At 35.5% G+C, this 21,798-nt stretch overlaps 1 long non-coding RNA gene across 1 annotated transcript in view; it reads left to right on the top strand.

The window, feature by feature from the left end:
* Nucleotides 1-21,798, top strand: part of LOC124501112 (uncharacterized) — a 213,607-nt gene that overhangs the window by 45,636 nt on the left and 146,173 nt on the right. The gene's annotated exons all lie outside the window — the stretch shown is intronic.

Below are 21,798 nucleotides of genomic sequence, written 5' to 3'. Positions count from 1 at the left end.
TATGTGTTTGTGATAGATAGTTTTGACTAATAATATATGATTACTGCCACGAGCAATCTATGTTTTGGGGAAGGAAATAACTCTTTCACTTGAGTATAACTGTTGAAACATAATGTAGAACATTAACTGTTTATGACTGCATATAGCCTATAAAAGGAGTGTTCATTCATGATATAGGCAAACAGATTTTTATGTGCTAGTATAATCTATAAAAGAAATCTACTTCATCTGTGACCTACCTACATCCTTATTTAGCTATTAGTTTGTTTTGTATATCATTCAGTACAAAGTCTTATCTGTCATTTGCCATATTGACATTTGACACTTGGTAATTTAGTATATATCAAATCCTCTGTACATAAGATAAAGTACAAGGAAGTATTTTGAAAATGTTGGGTGCTAGATAAATGTGACATATCACCATTATTTTACTATTATTATTTTCTATGAAGGAATGTTTTCCCTATGAAAGTGATCTGACTTCAGAAGTTCTCCTTCCTGGGGTGCCTGGATGGCTTAGTTGGTTGAGCATTGGAGTCTTGGTTTTGGCTCAGGTCATGATCTAACAATTTGTGAGTTTGAGCCCTGTGTTGGGCTCTGTGCTGACAGCAGGAAGCTTGCTTGGGATTCCCTCTCTCCCCCTCTCTCTGCCCCTCCCCTGCTTGCATTCTCTCTCAAAATAAATAAATAAACATTTAAAAAAAGAAGTTCTCCTTCTTACTATGCCATTTCCCCCACATCTTTTTTCCCCTGCATCTGGGTAATGGAATTCACTCACATAGGTATGGCAAAGGAAAGACTTGAAATGTCTATAACATGGTGAAAATAAAATATCTTTTCTAGGATATTTTAGGTGGGATCCTTTGCTGATAGTTCAAATCATAGCAGGAAAGGTGAAAGATGAACTATTTATTTACGTTTAAAAGAGATTTAAAGCTATATAGCCATAAATACCCAAAAGTGAATTTTTTATTATTTGGAATTAAACTTCTATTTTTTTTCATGTGAATGACTTGATTTGTAAAACAATGGATTAAAAATGAATAACTCATTGTTTTAACACAGTTCATGTACAATTTTCTTACTTATGTTTGCAAATAAGTTCTCCAGTACATGAGGAAAAATATGTTTAATATATCTGTTACTTTGGAATTCATTGTCACTGAGAAATTTACAATGAATTCACTTCATGACACAATATATAAAGTACAAATATATCATGCTGTTGATGCTGATTTAATGATGATATTGACAGTTTTATGACTAAGTCTCTAAGCAGAAGAAATGCTAAAAATTGATTTTTAGCAGGTTCTTCCTTACTTAAAATGTAAGCCATGGAGTCAGCTATATGATCAATTTTTTTAAATATTGTCAACTATAAGACTTCAATAATCATGAAGATATTATAAATATTAATGCAATCTGCAATTTATTTTGGACTTTGGCTTTCTAAAATTATTTAAGTTAGCTGCCTCAATATTCTTATTTGGTCTGCTCTCCTTGGAGGGCATCTTCTTTCTATATATCCTAAAATAGCTTTTATTGTGTTTACAGTTAGATTTGTTTGTATATCTGGTTTGCAATTATACTCATTGGATTATTGTTATTAGGTTAAACCACATAAAATTGTAGATATTTGATAGTTTTTAACCTATAGATATGTTACCTTGAGATTAAAAAACAACAGCAACTCTGTACTGACAGGGTGGAGCCTGATTGGAATTCTCTCTCCTCTCTCTCTCTGTCTCCCCTCCTCCCCTGCTCACGTTGTCTCTGTCTCTCTCAAAATAAATAAACTTCAAAAAAAGCCCCAGGAACTGGGTACCAGAAGGGCAAATAAACAGAAAGCCTTTAATCCTTAATGGGTGATCAGCCGTTTAAAAATTGTCTTGAGGTGCCTGTGTGGCTCAGTTGGTTAAGCGCCTGACTCTTGATTTCGGCTTAGGTCATAATATCACAGTTTGTGAGTTTGAACTTGTGTTGGGCTCTGCCCTCAGCATGGAGCCTACTTAAGATTCTCTGACTCCCTCTCCCTCTGTTCCTTCCCAGCTAGGGCATATGTGCTCTCTCTCTCTCTCTCTCTCTCTCTCTCTCTCTCTGTCTTTCAAATATATATGTATATATATATATTTTTTTTTCTTCCTGTATTTTTTCTTCCTGTACATTTTGTCTTTCTGTATTAAAATGATGCATTCTATAATACATAATAATATAATGCAAAATAAAGAAAATGTCTATTTATAGAGAAATGTACTAAAAACTTTATAGTATCAAGTTAATTTATACTGCACAATTATTTATAGTTTATAGTATAACATTTCTTCTCCATAAATGTGCAATACTCCTTTCTAAGGTTTTGTCCAAAAACTTTTTTATAATTGTATACAACTTTGACTCAATATTTTTGAGAACACAGATATAGAATTTAAATCTCAGACTTGAGATTTTGTCTAGTAAATTAAAAAAAAATACTTTTGATGTTTATTTATTTTTGAGAGAGAGACAGACAGACAGACAAAGTGTAAGTGGGGTAGGGGCAGAGAGAGAAGGAGACACAGAATCCGAAGAGGTTCCAGGCTCTGTGCTGTCAGCACAGAGCCCATCGCGGGGCTTGAACTCATGAACTGCAAGATCATGACCTGGGCCAAAGTCGGAGGCTTAACCAGCTGAGTCACCTAGGCGCCCCTATGTGGTAAATTTGTATAGCACACTGTAAGATCCTGCAGTAGAAACCTTTTCATTATTTCCATTATAATTTCTGACCTATGAATAGAATTTATGTGTTTGCTGTTAATATGATAGAATGGGTCATTTTAGCATATACCATTAGTTACCAAAATTTTTCAGTAGTAATTTATTTCTTATGAAATTCAAGTTTCTTGGGAATTGTCTAGATATATGGCTTTTCCTGGTAATATTCTTCAGGCTTCCATAGCTGAACATAATCAATTTTTAGTTCTGCCACAACTATCGACATATTAGGAGCAATTGACTTTGTCTGAGGTATCATTGTAGTGATCAGATTGAGACTTGTACATTTAGGTATTAAGAACCTTTAGCCTACTTGGTTCTTTTTTTTTTAATGTTTATTTATTTTTGAGAGAGAGTGAATGAGCATGAGCGGGGCATGGGCAGAGAGAGGGAGACAGGATCCAAAGTGGGCTCCATGCTAACAGGAGAGAGCCAGATGTGGGGCTTAAACTCGTGAACCCTGAGATCATGACCTGAGCCAAAGTCAGACGCTCAACCGTCTGAGCCACCCAGGTGCCCCTAACCTACTTGGTTCTTAAATAGGAAATCTGAAAAGAAAAAAAAAATACTAAGTTTATTACAAAAATAAACGTATAATTTGTTTTACTGAAGGTTTGGGTTAAACTGCACACCCGTTTATTGCTCTTTCTAAAGCAAAGTATCTAACTCTGAGAACAACGCATCAGACCAGAGACTGGTAAGGTGATGCTCTTGTAGTGTAAGAGTAAGTGGGGCTACTTCTGTTAATTTCATATATTGATTTTGTTTTCTCTTAATTTCCGATTTTGTCTTCATTGATGCCTGTGCTAAGTGAAATAAATAACTGTTATCATCTCTTGTTCTAATAATCCTACCAAGTATTCATCTCTCAAAACTCTAAAGTCTAGTTATTACTCTTATAGTCTTAGTTTTTGATTCACACATTCTCCTGGAATATCGAAAGAGGCAAGTTCACGTGTAATATTCAATCAGTTCCCACTCCTATGCTCTGTCCCCCGCCATCAGCCTCACTTTCACCCCCAGATTTCTGTACTACCAGTTTCAATGTTAGAAGAAAGCTTCCTGTAAGTGTTCTAGATCATTTGGTCAACACTGATGAAAAAGCTACAGCATTTATTAAGGCTCTGCAAAAGCAGAATTTTATGTTGAAAATCAAACAAATATACTCTAAGAATTACTTTGGAAGGAATGTGAACGCTCCATCCTGTAAGATACTCAAAGATAAAAGCTCATGCGTATCTCATCTCTTTTATCCTTTGTTTTGTTTTGTTTGGGTGCTATAACAAAAATGCCAACAATTGGGTAGCTTAAACAAAAATATTTCCTTCACAACTCTGGGGATGGGGAGCCCAAAATCAAGGAGCCAGGAGATTCAGTTTAGGTGAGAGACCACCTCCTGGATCATAAGCAACAATCTTCTCACTGTGTCTTCACATGAAGGAAGGGTGAAAAGAACTCTCTGGGATGCTTTTATAAGAGCACTAATCCCACTTGTGAGGAATCCACCCTCATGACTTAATCACCTCCCTAAGGCCCTACTTTACAATACCCTATTGGGGGTTAAGATTTCAACATATGAATTTTGAGGGAGACATAAGCATTCAGTTCATTACACCAGTTGAATTCAATTTAAATTCATTGAATTTTATTCAGCTCCAAGCACTGGTCTCAGAACTGGATATATGATGTTTGGAAAAATCTGGTCTTAGGTCTTATTAAGCATATAATGCTATAACACTGAAAGTTTAAAAACTGCCTGAGAACAGAAAAAGTAACTAAATCAGTTTGGAAAACTGTAATCAAGAGGTACATTTCAGCTGAACGTTGAAAAGTAAGTGATATTTTGCCACATGGAGTGGGGGAGTAGGAAGTGATTTCTAGGAAAGTGGAGGCCACACATCCAAAGGCACAGAATCCTGAAAGGTTATGGCCCATTAAGGGACACAAGGGAGGTGTTGGAGAGGCAGATAATGAGTGAATCCAGAATTATAGGTGTGGCAGTCTTGGGTCATATGTGCTTTGTCTAATCTTTATCTTGAGGATCTTTTGGATTTCTGGTTGACCATTAGCCTCAAACATTATGGAAATGAAATTTATGGCCTATCTTGATGTGTGAATATTACCAACATGAAGCTATTGCTGTCTATAGATCACTATGGAAACTAATGATGGTATTACTCCTTGTAACTCTATTTATGGAGGATAATGCTTGAATATCACTTACATGTACCAAATTAAGAAAATTGTGAAGTTAATCATGGTACATGCATAAAATATAATACTATGAGATAATTTTAAAATAATTATTGTAATATTGAAGAAAATGACAGTAGCATATTGCATCACTTAATCATGTAGAGGCCAGGGGCAGCCTGCCAAAGACAGGTCATTTTGGCATGAATATTATTTTGGTTAAATGTAATCAAAACCCAGCAGACAGAGGAAAAGCTCTCTTCCTGGTCCTCAACTGCCTAAATTTACGCTGGTAAGGAGAGCTTATACCACAAAAGAGATGCTGCTAACAAAGACTCCCTTTACCTGAGGAACATATCTGTAATAATAGGGCAAACCTTGTTTCCAAACATCCCCTTTTGTCTTCCCGCTAATGGCCTTCCTCCCTTTTGTGTCCTCAGACCCTGCCCCTCTCCTTAACTCATATAAACTTTATGTTGCCTCATTGTCTTTGAAATTTCATGTCTGGGTGGATTGCCTGTACATAACACCTATTACATTTGATTTTCTCCTGTTAATCTGTCTCATGGCATTTTGATTATAAGTCCAGCTAGAAGGACCATAGGGCGGAGGAAGGTCTTTCTCCCTGACAATCACATAACTTATAAACAGTGAATCATGGTTTAAAATTTAATTCTTTAACTCCCACTTCAATTCTCCCCTATCACTAACCCATAAATATGAATTTTCCTATGAAGGAGAAAATATACGTTAGTAGAATGTTTTCATTCATCTATTCCACAAAATGAATGAGTTTGATTTCATTAAATCACTATTATGTACTCATATTTTTCTTATCTAATGTAATATCTTTACATATAGGATACAGATCTCAAAATATACTAGCAAAATATTTGCCTTATATTGGTAGAATAACATTTTAAACCTGTCTTAAATCTGGTTGGTGCCATCATGATATGTTTACTTCCTCTAGTTATCTTTCCATTAGAGAATCCAGCACTTGGCACCTTGAGCACTAAACGTGGAAAAAACTCTGGAAGAGTTACCAAACTTACCAAAATAAAAGTTCCAGGGATGCCTCAGTGGCTCAGTCAGTTGAGGGTCCGACTCTTGATTTTGGCTCAGGTAGTGATTCCAGGGTTGTGGGGTCTAGCCCCATGTTGGGCTCTGTGCTGAGCATAGAGCCTGCTGGAGATTCTCTCTCTCTGTCTCTCTCTCTGTCTCTCTCTGTCTCTGTCTCTCTGTCTCTCTCTCTCTCTAAAAAATAAATAAATAATAAAATAAAATAAAATAAGAGGTCCATAATCTAAGGAAAGAAAGCCTGTTTAATCACAAGAAATACAAAATTTATATCCAACCCCCAAACAAAAGTAATTTGATACAGGAATTCATGAAAAGAAAACCAAGTCCTAAAATCCATATGTAATTCATGTAAATCTAAGTTATGCTAGATTGATATGTTTTGGTAATTTTGTGGGGTTTAATGAGAATAAAATGGGAAAAGCTTTTCCCCCATCAGTTTCTTTCTTCTGGCATAAGACGGTTAGAAGCCTTGACAGGTGTGTTCATTCTTTTAGGTCACTGAGGAATCATTAAATGAATTACTTCTGCTGTGCATTTAATGGCACTAGAGGTTTAAATCATGAAAGCATGTTCCTATAAGCCTAAATTATTCCCAAGGACTATTTTATAGGTATCATGATAAAATCCTGCTGTTATTTTTGTTTCGTCTAGAAAAGTTAATGAAGGAGCAACTTTACAGAAAATAAGTAAGCGTATATCCCACTGCCCATTTTTTTTTCATCACAGTATTTAGGTTTTTGCATTGTGTGTAAATTTCAAATAACTCAATGGTAATTTGGAGGAAGTCATACACCGTTGACCCTTGACTAACACAAGTTTGAAGTGCGTGGGTCCAATTACACATGAATTTTTCTTGATAAATACAATACAGTACTTTAAATGCATTTTCTCCTATTATTTTCTCAATAACATTTTCTTTAGCTTACTTTATTGTATGAATACGGTGCATAATAACTTACAAAATACGTTCATGTTATTGGCAGTTAAGTGTTGAAGGGTCAGTGCTCCTAACCCTACCTACAATGCTCAAGGGTTAACTGTGTGACTATTTTATTATAACAGTTTTATTGAGGTTATAACTGACATGCAATATTTCAAGTGTGTAGTTCAATGTTTTGATGTACATATACAACCATTAAATTAATAACGCAATCAAGAAGGTGAGGATATTAATCACACCCAAAAGTTTTCTCAGGTGTCTTCATAATTTCTCCCTCCTGCTTTTCATCCTTTTCCCCAAGCAACCACTGATTTGTTTTCCGTTATGGTAAATTAGTTTGCATTTTCTAGAAATTTATATAACTGTAATCATACCATATGTACTCTTTTCGTCTGGTTTCTTTCCTTCAGCATAATTATTTTGAGATTTACCTATGTTTTCGTGTGTGTCAATAATTGCTTTTTATTTCTGGGAAATATTTTACTGAATGGATATACTGCAATTTATTTATCTCTTCACCTGTTGATAATATTTGGGTTGTTGCAATTTGGGGCTATCAACAGGTAAATATCTATGGACATTTACGTATAATTCTTTGTATGGAAATGCACTTCTATTTCTCTTGGGTAAATATGTAGGAGTGTAATGGCTATGTCATAGATATATGTTTGAATTTTTTATGAAAACTTTTACATTTATTTAGTATTTTTTATGGCACAGCATTTGATCTTACTTGGCAAATGTTCTTAACGCACTTCTAACAAATGTTTTTTCCCCACTTTTTCCTGGATGGAGCATTCAAGAAATGTCAAGTAGGTTAAAATAATTGAAATGCTGTTCAAATCTCCTATATTCTTACTGGTTTTTTGTGAGTACTTAACCTATCAATTATTATGAAATTTTGTACCATAATTATAGATACATATATTTCTCTTTACAGTTCCATAAGTTTTTATTTTATTTTTTTTAATTTTTTTTAACGTTTATTTATTTTTGAGACAGAGAGAGACAGAGCATGAACGGGGGAGGGGCAGAGAGAGAGGGAGACACAGAATCGGAAGCAGGCTCCAGGCTCTGAGCCATCAGCCCAGAGCCTGATGCGGGGCTCGAACTCACGGACCGTGAGATAGTGACCTGAGCTGAAGTCAGAGGCCTAACCGACTGAGCCACCCAGGCGCCCTTCCATAAGTTTTTAATCCGTGTATTTTATTAGGTCCATAAATGCTTAGAATTGCTATATGCTCTGGATGAATTGATGTACAGATCATTTTGAAACATACTTTGTCTAATAGTAATATAGGAACTCCAGATTTCTTTTGATTAATGTTAACATGGTATACATTTTTCTATTCTTTGCATCTTTAAAAAATTGAAGTATTATTGGCATACGATGTTATATTAGTTTCAGGTGTACAAAATAGTCATTTGACAATTCTATACATTAAGCTATGCTCTCCACAATAAGCATACCTTATTACAATATTATTGACTATATTCCCTGTGCTGTATTTTTCTTCACTATGATTTATTCATTTTATAACTGGAAGTGTCTACCTCTTAATTACTTTCACCTATTTCACTTGTGCTTTCAACCCTTTCCCCTCTGACAACAACCTATTTGTTCTCTATATTTGTGTTTCTGTTTGTTTTGTTCTTTAGAGTCCACATATAAGTGAAATCATATGATATTTGTCTTTCCTTGTTTGATTTATTTCACTTACTGTAATACCCTCCAGGTCCATCTATGTTGTCAGAAACATCAAGATCTCATTCTTTTTCATGACTCACTAATAGTCCATTGTGTATGTATATGTGTGTGTGCATATATATATATATATATATATATATGTGTGTGTGTGCATGTGTGTACCCCATCTTCTTTATCCATTCCTCTATAGATGGATATTTAGGTTGCTTCCATATCTTGGCTACTGTAAATAATGCTGCAGTAAACATAGGAGTGCATATATCTTTTCAAATTAGTGGTTTTGTTTTCTTTGGCAAAATACCCTATAGTGAAATTACTGGATTATATGGTATTTCTATTTTTAATGTTTTGAGGAACTCCCATACTGTTTTCCACATTGGTTGTACCAATTTACATTTCCACCAACAGTGCGTGAAGGTTCCCTTTTCTGTGCATCCTCACCAACACTTGTTATTTCTTGTGTTTTTGGTATTAGCCATTCTGACAGTATAAGGTGATATCTCACTGTAGTCTTGATTTGGCAATTCCCTGATTATTAGTGATATTAAGCATCTTTTCAGGTGTATATTGGCCATCTGTATGTGTTTGTTGGAAAAATTCAGTTCCTATGCTCATTTTAATCAGATTATTTGTTTTTTGGTTTGAGTTGCATAAATTCTCAATAGTACTTTTCACAGAACTAGAAGAAATAATCCTAAAATTTGTATGGAACCACATAAGACCCTGAATAGCCAAAGCAATATCAAGAAATAACAAAGCTAGAATATCACAACCCCAGATTTCAAGATATACTAAGCTATATTATTCAAAATAGTATGGTACCGGCACATAAATAGACTCATAGATTAATGGAACAGGATAGAGAGCCCAGAAATAAACTCACACCTACATGGTCAATTAATCTATGACAAAGAAGGCAAGAGTGTATAATGGAGAAAAGATGATCTGTTAAATACATGGTACTGAGAAAACTGGACAGTTACATGCAAAAGAATGATATGGGACCACTTTCTTACACCATTCACAAAAATAAACTCAAAGTGGATTAAAGGCCTAAATATGAGGCCTAAAGCCATGAAACCCCTTAAAGAAAACATAAGCAATAATCTCTTGGACATTGGCCTTTGCAATATGTTTCTAGAAAAACCTCGTTATGCAAGGGAAGCAAAAGCAAAACAACAAAAACAAAACTATTGGGACTACACCAAACAAAAAACAAAAAACAAAAAAACCACATTTGCACAGTGAAGAAATCCATCAACAATATGAAAAGGCAACCTACTGGTGAGAGAAGATATTTGCAAATGATATATCTGATAAAGGGTTAATACCCATTCTTTTACTTATAAGCTAGTTTTGTATCTATATTTAAGGCAGATTCCTTTTAAGCAGTACATAATGGTGTCTTCATTTTTTTATCCATCCTGACAATCTCTATTAATTAGTGTGTTTAGACCATTTACATTTAATGGGATTGATAAGACTGGTTTTAAATCTAATATGTTGCTACTTTTTCTCAATTATCTTTTATTTCCCTTTTTATTTTTTTCCTTTATTTTGATTTGAGTATTGCTTATGAGTTCATTTTATCTCCTTTGTTGGATTATTGGCTCTCTCAGTGGTTGCTTCAGTGTTATTGTATCTAATAGCTCCACCTTATCACAGCCCACATTGAGGTTACATTCTTCACCTTTATTATAATAACCATCACAATTATACTTATGTTTTTTCCCCTTCTGGTTTTTTCCCCTTATGTTATAGGCGTTATACATTTTACTTCTACATATATTATATTACTTTTTTAAAAAAGATGTAAATATTAAGAAAAACATTTTTTTTATATTTACACATGTAGTTACCATTTTTGGTGCACATCATTACTTTGGGTAGGTAGAGATTTTTAATTGTTATCATTTTATTTGTGCCTGAAGGATTTTTTAAAACTTATTTTGTATGCTAGGTCTGTTGGAGATGAAGTTTGCTTTTCTACTCTCTAGTTAAAATGTTCATTTATGGATTCCTATTCTAATAGCTGATTTATTGTTCTTTTCCATTAATTTGATCATCTGAGACATTTCTGGGTCTATTTTTTTAAAGCTTTTTTTATTTTTTTACTTATTTAAAAAAATTTTAACGTTTATTCATTTTTTGAGAGACAGAGAGAGAGAGAGTGTGAGTGGGGGAGTGGCAGAGAGAGACGGAGACAGAATCCGATGCAGGCTTCAAGCTCTGAACTGACAGCACAGAGCAGGACATGGGGCTCAAACTCATGGACCATGAGATCTTGACCTGAGCTGAAGTTGGATACTTAACCCACTGAGCCACCCAGGCGCCCCTTTAAAGCTTTTTTTTAAATGTTTATTTATTTTTGAGAGAGAGACAGAGACAGAGAGTGAGCAGGGGAGGGGCAGAGAGAGAGGGAGAAACAGAATCTGAAGCAGGCTCCAGGCTCCAGGCTCCAAGCTGTCAGCACAGAGCCCGATGTGGGGCCTGAACTCACGAACCATGAGATCATGACCTGAGCCAAAGTCAGATGCTCAACCAACTGAGCCACCCAAGGGCCCCATTTCTGGGTTTATTTTTAAGGATTATGTTTCTCCTCATTTTGGCCACATTTTATTGCTTTTTTGCATGCCTGTTTTTCACTGGAGGCCAGACATTGTGAATTTTACCTTATTATATAAAGGTATTTCATATAAATAACGCAAGCATTTTTCTGGGATTCAGCCATATGTAAGAATTTAACCCTTTTGGGTCTTGCTTTTAAACTCTGTTAGGCAGGGCCAGAATAACATTTCATATAACCCTAATTTTTCCTACTATTGAGGCAACTCTTCTGAGTACTCTCTCCAATATCCTGTAACTATGAGGCCTTCCACTACGGCTGGTGAAACCAGAAACTCTTCTAAGCCCTGTGACACATCCAGGGATTGTTCTTTCAGATCTTTTCTGATCATTCTTTTACCAGCCTCAGTAGGTTCTTCACACGAATGCAATGATAATATTTAGCTAAAGCCAAAAAGGAGCCTTCTGAAGATGTCTGGAGTTTTCTCTGTCTCTCTCTGTCTCTCTCTGTCTCAAAAATTATTCCTGAATGCCTAAGAAATTTTAAGAGAATGGATTTTAAGACATAGAAGTATCATAAAATGGAAATGTTCTAATATAATAGCAATTATAATAGTAATTTCCTTTTGTACAAAAGACCCAAAAGAAAATAATTCATTAGTTTCTTTTAGTCAACATGTACTACTAAATGTAAATGATGCGATGTGTTTTGGGTCCAGGAGCAAATGGCCAAGAAAGAATTCTTGAAATGTCTTTGGTGCAAAAAAGGTGGTTTTGTTAAAGCATGGGGACAGGACCCAGGGTCAGAAAGAGCTGCATTGGGGTTGTGAGGAGTGACATTATAAACTTTTAAGTTGGGAGGGGATTAGGGATAGTGCAAGTCTCTAAGGAACTTGGAAACAAGGTTTCCAGGACCTTGAGGGGCTATCTGCTGTTTAAGTTAAGGTCATTTACTACTAACTAGTAAAACTTTGGTCATGAGACCCTTCAGATGTATATCAGTGGGCCATATATTTGGAGGATGATTGCTAACATATATCTTGGGAATTAGAGATAAAGGAAGCTTCCAAAGGGATTTTTATAAGTTAAAGAAGACTTGCAGACCCTGAAGGTCAGGCTAAGGTGAAGCTAAGGTTGCCTTTTGCCTCTAGTTAAGAATTAACATCCAGGAAGTTCACTCCTGTAGGAGATCACTCTGGCTGTCTCAAGCACTGGTCAATGGGCTGCAAGTTGTAAGGAAATGTAATATTTTTCTACATTTCTTTTGCCTTTGTTCTCTACATCAATAAACAATTATTTGATATTGTTTTAAGTATTGGATAGATATATAAGAACTACTTTTTTTTTTACCTCGAACAGCTACAATATAAGTGCACAGAAATATTGGAAATGATCCACTTTAGAAAATGATGATGTTGAGGAGGAAAAACTATCCCTTATCCTTTAAAATCCGTCTAGTTTGTCTAAGAATCAAATTGACATGAGACAGATTAACAGAAAATCAAAGTTTAATAGTATGTATACCTCCTGTATGTATGGGAGAAACCTAGAGAAAATGACTAACTCCCCACCTTATCACCTTAAATAAACTAGGTATGATAGACAGGGAGACCCTAGCAACAAGACCTGTTTGATCAAAATCCTCTATGTCCCATTGTTTCTGATTGACACAGTAAACATTTGTTTACCATTTACCTTTTTTCTTTTTCAGCTTCCTGTGAATTTCATTTTTTCCTTTTGAAGTCCCAGTCTCTCTTCTCTTTAGTTCAGACTGACATATATACCTCATTTGATCTTATGGTATTTGGAATTTCATATGTGTATGTATTCCCTATATGTGTACATTTAAATTTGATTACTCCTATTAATCTGTCTCGTGTCAGTTTGATTCTTAGTCCAGCTAGAAGGACCTTTGAAGGGGACAGGAAATTCTTCCTCCCTGACACTGGTCACACGCTTAGAAGATTACCTATTGTCCATCAGTCTTCAATTCTTTTCAGCCATACTTCTCTTCCTTCATTATCTAACATAAGAATTCATCTTTTAAAACCTGCCTAACCCAAACTGATGTGTCTATCTGTAGAATTTGGAATATATATTAGATCCTAATAATTATAAAATATGGAATGGAGTTATGAGATAATCTGAAGAAGATTCAGGTACACGGGACTTAGTTGTGTGGGGTAGCACACAAACCACTAGATCATGTATCTTTCAGAATCTTTTCTCCAGTAAACCTGAATGATGGCGTTTGAGCATAAAGCCAATAATTCTTTTGTATTTTATCTCTAACTCATTAATAGAATAAAAGGATACTAGGAAAATATATTTTAATCTTCAAGTTCCTTGCAATTGGTAGCAGATAATATTGGGGGTCTGTGTTGGGAAATGTTCCTAGATGGACTATGTGCCTCAGTTATAGTTGCTTTTTATCTGTTGGAGATGCCTCTTACCGAGCTTTTACACATACCAGGACAGAAACAATAGAATGAAAGTACATTCTACCAGACAGCTTGATTGGGAAAATTACATTTGTAGGCATTTTTCATACAGTGTTTGCCAAGTTCTATCTGTTACTAGCTGTCTTCAGAAAGTGACATATAGTCCTATTGGATCACAAAGTCTCTTTAAGTTTCAGAATGAGTTTCACTCTTGAGTAACCAGGAAAAGACAAGGAATTTTCCGACCGACTTTTGGGTCCTTTGTTCTTGGCTGTGAACTATGCTGTTAAACCCCGTCTGGACTTGGCCATTCAAATTGGTGCTGGGTGAAATGCAGAGACCCTGGGCCCTGAGGCCTCAATACAGCCTGTCCCAAAAATGTTGCCAAAGGTTCTAAGTCTCCTCATGAGAAAGAACTCAAGGACAGGCACAACATAGAGGATGAGCAATGCAAGCAGGAAAGTTTATTAAAGCAAAAGTACACTCTTAAGATGCAAAAGTGGGTGAACTCAAGGGAGAGAGAGAAAGAGCTGTATGTCCTGGAGCTCGGGTTTTTATCTTCTATAGACAGTTGTTAACTAGGGGGTGGAACATTCATTACTTGCAGCAGGAATGTCTTGGAAACAGGGTTTCAAGCCTTTTCTTCCTTATCTGGCAGGGGTTTCTGGGCTATTTTGTCAGCCATCTTGGGCCTGTCTGGTCTGATCTAGCTTCTTGTGGTTTTGTTTTGGAGTACTGCCAGGTCTCTGACTTTCCTAATAGCTGGCCATGAGTTCCTCTTTGATGGCCTCCACACATCCTGTTGGAACCTAACTAACTGCCTCAGACAAAATCTTTCTTAGTAATTCCACAAATTATTTCTGTCATACCTTCTTCTAGCTACATTTTTCTTTTTTAAAAAAATACGTCTTTTAAAAAAAATTTTATTTAGAGAGAGGGGGAGTGCAAGGAGGAGAGGGGCAGAGAGAGGGAGGGAATCAGACACTTAACTGACTGAGCCACACAGGTGTCCCCCTAGCTGCATTTTTCTTAGGTTATCAATAAAGCTAAAGTTCCCCTTGAGTCAAATTTTCCTATTCCTTTTCAGAATTACAAATATGGACAAGTTCATTTTCTTTAGTGTTCCAAACAGTTCCAGCTTCACTTTACAATTGCTCTGTCCCCAATTCTGGTCATCACTGCCCCTACCTACAGCCCAGGTGAAAACATGGCTGTCAGGGCATGAAGTGTGCATGCCCAGTGACCCACCCCCCCGCGGTGCCCATGACCCCAAGCACAGTACATGGGATAGAATTAGAGATAGGCAGAGGGAACAACACTCTTTCCTTTGTTTTTAGTTACTTTCTCTAAAAGCCTGTAACTAGATCTATCATAAAGACCAAACTGTTTCTTGGTCTTAAAAAATTGGTATTTATTTATGGATATTGTTTCAAAAATTATCAGTTTATATGATAAAATCATCTTTTTCTCTTCCAGAAAGGATAATTATTTTTATGTGTAGATTAATACACAAAATCAAACTACTACAATAAAGTTTACACTTCTAAGACAAGTTTTTATTTCATAGTATAGTTTTACCAATAAGAAGAAAAGGTATTTTTCTGGAATATTCCCCCTTATGTTTTATATGATAATTATATATTTTTATAGAAAGGTTCTATTGAGCTATATTAAAATATGATAAAATGGCATTGTGATATTATTAATTTTTTCCCCATGCTTCATTTCTCCCAAATCAGAAAGAATCTTAGGGTAAAATTGAAATCTAATTTATGTTGAAAGTTGGTGTGTCAAATTCAATTCTATTTGCGGATATGAAACAGAAGGATTTCTTCCCTTCGCTTTAATGTGTCACAATTATTTTTAAAAACTTCTAAACCCCTAGTGAAAATAAAAATGAATAGCAAGTCGTGATTCTCAATTGTGTCTATAGGACTAAGGACATTAAATGCACCCTAAATGTGAAGAGTGGTTAAGATTTCATTGAGTTTCTTGCATCGGGAAGCATTCCTAAAAGTGGAAAACACATCCAACTACCAATGATTGGGGGTAGTAGTAGTACGAGTGCTAGTAATCTTACCACCCAAAATAGCAAACCAATTACTCTGTGCCAGGCATTGTGCTACATCTGTCCATTTAATCCTCATCAAGTCTGTATCTGTTTTGTAGATGATGACACTCAGGCTTTCAGAGATTATGTAATGTTCCCAGGGTCACAAAGCATAGGAGTGATAGAACCAGGCGTTGAATCCAACCTCTGACTCCAACATAAATGCTGTTTCCTCAAGTACACAATCTAACGCATTGCAGACTTTTGATAATGTTGTATTGAGTAACTGACTGCCTCCTGTCTGCAGATGTCTTTTTGCAGTGTGATACTGATGAAGTACACAAAGTATAGTTACTGTTGATTTCTCCCTTTTCCACACTGGCAGTTCCCTGGGTTTCCTGCAACATATTCTTCATGTAGCATTTAAGTGATTTTTAAATGTGTAAGTTAGATCACATTACTCCCCTGCTTTAAACCCTCCAACTCCTTCTTGCTTCTTAGAATAATAATAACATTTTGCACATAACAGAAAAATAAAATAATGATCTCCAAAACTTTTTATCTTCAAATTTGTTACCCCTTGATATATCACTTGAACTCCACTGTTCTTCTTCTTCCCATCACATGATGAGATGAGCCTCACCAATCTTCTTTTTGTACTTCTGAAGGTACAAAATTCATTGTTTTAAAGGTCTTTCTTCCTGCTATCCCTTATGCTGGAACATTCTTTTTTGTCCTCCCCAAGCCTGGCCCCTTCTCAACATTTATATTAATACAAATACCTACCCTCTATACAAAGAAGCCTATTTAAAGTGTATTCCTAGAATAATTTTCTATCACATAACCCTGTTTCCCCCCCCCACATTTATTATTAGATAGCACTATTTTATATGAACTTTTATGTTAGCTTACATGTATGTTTCTTTGTTTCATATTAGTTTACTTGTGGCTGGGATTTCTAGTAGATTAAAAATCTGTTAGAAATAAGCTCCCTTCCTAAAAATCAAATAATCCAGTGAAGAAATGGGTGAAAGACATGAATAGACACTTCTCCAAAGAAGACATCCAGATGGCCAACTGACACATGAAAAATACTCAACATCACTCATCATCAGGGAAATACAAATCAAAACCACAATGAGATATCACCTTACACCTATGAATGGCTACATTAACAACTCAGGCAAGGACAGATGTTGGCGAGGATGCGGAGAAAGAGGATCTCTTTTGCATTGTTGGTGGGAATGCAAGCTGGTGCAGCTACTCTGGAAAACAGTATGGAGGTTCCTCAAAAAATTAAAAATAGAACTACCCTATGACCCAGCAATTGCACTACTAGGCATTTATTCACGGGATACAGGTGTGCTATTTCAAAGGGACACAAGCACCCCCATGTTTTCAGCAGCACTATCAACAATAGCCAAAGTATGGAAAGCACCCAAATGTCCATCGATGGATGTATGGATAAAGAAGATGTGGTATATATATATAATGGAATATTACTCAGCAATCAAAAAGAATGAAATTTTGCCATTTGCAACTATGTGGATGGAACTGAAGGGTATTATGCTAAGTGAAATTAGTCAGTCAGAGAAAGAAAAAAACCATATGACTTCACTCATATGAGGACTTTAAGAGGCAAAACAGATGAACCTAAGGGAAGGGAAACAAAAATATTATAAAAACAGGGAGGGGACAAAACAGAAGAGACTCATAAATATGGAGAACTGAGGGTTACTGGAGGGATTGTGGGAGGGGGAATGGGCTAAATGGGTAAGGAGCACTAAGGAATCTACTCCTGAAATCATTGTTGCACTATATGCTAACTAATTTGGATGTAATTTTTAAAAAATAAAAAATAAAATTAAAAACAAAAAGAAATAAGCTCCCTTAAGGCAGGAATTTGTCTTATTTATAGAAAAGCTTTGGACACATAATAGACTTGCACCAAGTAATAATTTAATGGGTGTATTAATAAACAAAGGAAGGTATTTTGTATGATTGGAACCAAAAGCACTAAAATATCCCACGGGAAAAATAGAGATTAGAATATAAACTTGATATCAAATGAATGGACTTTCTATTTTCTTTTAAAGATTTCAATCTTTTTTAATAAAAGAGATTTTAATTAATCAACTTAAATATTTTTTCATCAGAAATACATAAGATTAATTTCAGAAGTTTAAGTATGCATTTAAAACTCTATCTTAAATTGAGGCATATTGTCCACAGAATAAAACATAAATTTTAAGAGTGTTATTTGATGAATTTTATATATGTATACACCTGCCCACAACAATGTTTCCATCACTCTTCCAGAAGTTTCCTCATGACCCTTGATTAATAGTACCATACCTTCATAGCCTCTATTTTAACTTCTAGCCCCATTGATTACTTCTGTCTGTTCTTTTTTATTTTATTTTAGAGGTTCTTTTCCACCCTATTTTTCAATTCCTCTAAATTACATAAGAGAAATTTTGCCTCAGTGTCAGTACCAAGAAGCAAAATCTAAGAAAAACTCTCAAAGTTCAGAGTTTATTCTGACTCTTAAAGAACCAAAAATGTGTCTTAGTCATCTTAGTTATAAATTCAAAACTCAGAACACTATTTTCACCTATCTGGAGGAAAACATATCTTATATAGCAAGATGGAAGGATATAAATATCATCTTTCATGTCTTATGAACTTGGTTGATATTTACCAATATAATTATTATACAGTTATGCATTTTAATCATCTTTTAAAATATTTTATAGAGTAAGCAAAAATCAGTATTTATACAAAAGCCAAAACATCTCTGGGATGTTTGTTACATGCATGTGGCACCTGCGGGATATTTCTTATAGCTTTTATAGGCTTTTATGTCTTGAGTATCTTAGTAACTTAACATTCAATTTTCTTTTTCACTTTTGGCTTTAAAAAGAGACAACCAAATAGGTTTATCATATGAAGCCACTGAGATTTAAAATATTTAATATAAATCATTTTAAAAGAAAAATACAGTGGTATATTTGGTACTGATTTATAAAGAGATGTTTGCAACCTTCTTGAAATTTTTCAAAATACTACATGAAATGTCTATTTACATCACTATTCCTTTGTTTGCCCTTGATCTTTTTATATCCCATGATTACTACTATATAGCAATGCTTGTTCTAATGTATGTCCTTTATAAAACATAAGCTTACAATTCAGGTTTATCAAAATAGCAAATCTTTGTTTAGGAAATGCATTATTTCTGAAACTTATGCAAACCCATAATATTGCTCTTTTCATTGGTGGATAGATCTCCAAGAGAGTAAGCACAGATGTAGAAGTTAAGATTTATGTACAACTTAGAAGACCTACTTACAGTCTACGAACAGTGCCCTTGGGAAGGGAATTGCTCTATACCTCCTAAGTTCAACATTGAGTTCATTTCATAAAGCAGCATGTATAAACCTTCAAGGCTTAATGAAATAATGGGCCCTTTGAGGAAGCCTACACTCATTTGTCACTCATAGTTCACTCAAACACTAGGAGGTTTGAAAATATTTCTGTCTCAGATTTAGATGCATTAAAAACCTGGTCTTCAGAATGAAGTTAATGAAACATCTGATTCACTCCGTTGGCTTTATCAAAATGCAATTTCCTGGGTTCACTCCAGATCTAGTGAATAACATGTCAGTGAGTGGGCGGCCTGGAGTCTGCATTTTGATTAAGTTCCTCAGGTGCTTCATATGCCTTCCGAAGATAGAGAGGTGACACATACTTTTCACGTTTATGTGTCCTCCGAAGTAACATTTTAGCTTAAAAGTGTGAAAACCAGATGTGATTTGGATAAACATGTTGGGAAATTGTACTATATATGGTATCTTGGGTATTTAGGAACTGGGGGTTTACCTCTATAAAATGCCTGCATGGTGGATGCTTTATACATATAATTTAATATAATCCTAACCATAATCTTATGGGAATAGGTATCATTATATCAGTTTTATGGATAAGAGAACAAGCTCAAAGATGTTAAATAACCTTATCTGAGTTACACAGATTAATAACTGGAAAATTTGAAAAAACAACTCATTATATCAAACTTTAAAGCTTTTTCTACTATATTAGGTTGCTGGCTTGGATGGAGCAGAGGAAGCAATACTTTTTGAAACAAACTCATGCTAACCAATAAGCGCTTGCTCTATCAGTTAGTAGAACAAACTGGTAAGGGAGAAATTCTTACACCAACTTCATAGATGAGACACAGAGAGGTTAGGTACCTTGCTGATAAACTCATATTTATTCATCCATTTATGTACGTATATATTTATTTCCATATTAAAAGGCTACAGAGGACTGAATATGAGACTGAACAAAGCATGCCTTGTCTCTGCCCTCATGGAGATTGTAGACTAGCTTAAGAGACACCATAATTTGTGATAAATGCTGTCAGAACAAAAATAACAGGAGAAATCTAAGTTGGAACTCAAAGAAGGCTTATCCAAAGAAGTGACACTTGAGCTAAGACACAAAGTCTGAGTAAGATTCACAATGTAAAAAGTGAGAGGAAAAGCATTCTGGGCAGAGGGACTATCATGTGAAAAGTTTATGAGGTAGAAACAACTTGCACTTTCAGGAACTGGAAGGACAGTGTGGCCATCATGGAGGACAAGGAGTGAATGGTACTGATGCTGGAATCAGTAGCCATATGACTGAGGTCTCTGATGGCAAAATCAAAGATTCTTGGCGATGCTTCTATGTCAAAAGACAGAGAAAGCGATCCATTTTGCATATTAAAAGATCATTCTGGGTGTTCTGTAGATAGACCCGCTTTGTTGTGGTGTGGTTCAAATGAGAACAATGCATAAAATTAATTGAGAGTGGCAACAGAAATGTAGAAATGGAGAGTAATTTTAAAAATAAGTTTGGATTTAGAATCAGCAGGGCTTCATACTGATGGGGTGAAGACGTAATGACAAAGCTATGTAGAAAATGATTTCTAACTTTCTGTCTTTTAGAAACTGGATGAAGAGAGACTAGAGGGCCATATACTGAGGAAAGGAACATTATAGAGGGAAAGGTTGAAATATGGAACCTGGGGCTTTGGTGGAAATATATACGGGTGGGCTTCCTGAGCACAAAGATCGTATTTTAATCCATGGCAATAATAGAGCTCACCTGAAGAGACCGCCTAGAATGAGAAACAAAGAAAGCCCAAGAGGTTAAGCAGGAAGGGAGCCAGGAAGTGAGACTGAGCAGGAGAAGCCAGAGACATACAGGAAATCAGAAGCGTCATGGTGTCATGGAAACCAAAGAAAGAGGGAATTTCAAGGATGGGATGGTCAGTCGTTGAGTGTTTCAGCAAGGGCCAACAAGGTGCGAAGGGAACAGTGTTCTCGATTTGATCAAACCCCAGGGACAGTTTCAGGCCTGTTCTACTTCTAAAAATCTTGGCAGTAAAAGTACATAGGGAATCAGGGTAAAATTTGGAGATTTGGAATTAGGGGAGCATACTTTTTAGAGCTCTATAGTAGAGCCTATTCAAATACTAATGGGAAGAGTACAAAAAGGAGGAAGATTAATGATCTGCCAAAAATAATAGGTAAAGGGAGGATAAACATTTTTGAGAAGATGAGAACAGGTGAAGGAACTTTGGCAGAAGAAAGGACACTTTTCCCATTCAAACGGAGGGAATAATAAAGGACGACAATGGTGGTAGCTAACGCTGTTTTGCTATACACTATCATTTTTGATGAGTGGCAATGTATATGTACGTTGTGTTATATGTAAGTATGTGTTATATGTACGTGTGTGTTATATGAATGTTATCTTAATATATGTTAATTTGATTAATATATTAACCTTCCTAATAACTTTCTAAGATTGGTATTCTTATCGCCACTTTATGTATGGGTGCAAGAAGTATAAGCGATTTGCCTAGGTCGCACAACTAGGGAGTGAAGAAATGGGATCTGACACAGAGCCTAAGCCAAGAACTGCAGACCTCCTGGTAGGAAAGTGAATTCCTTCTTATCTGAGTACTTCTGCCTACGTGATGTACAAGGCGAAGGCATGGACTAAAGGGTGCAGGGAT

This window comes from Lynx rufus, unplaced genomic scaffold (assembly GCF_022079265.1).
Source record: "Lynx rufus isolate CCGP_SWC_20201006 ecotype Redwood Valley unplaced genomic scaffold, mLynRuf1.p SCAF_7, whole genome shotgun sequence".
Lineage (NCBI taxonomy): Eukaryota > Metazoa > Chordata > Mammalia > Carnivora > Felidae > Lynx > Lynx rufus.
The sequence above is the reverse complement of the archived record's forward strand: the minus strand, read 5'-3'. Positions and strand labels throughout refer to the sequence as shown.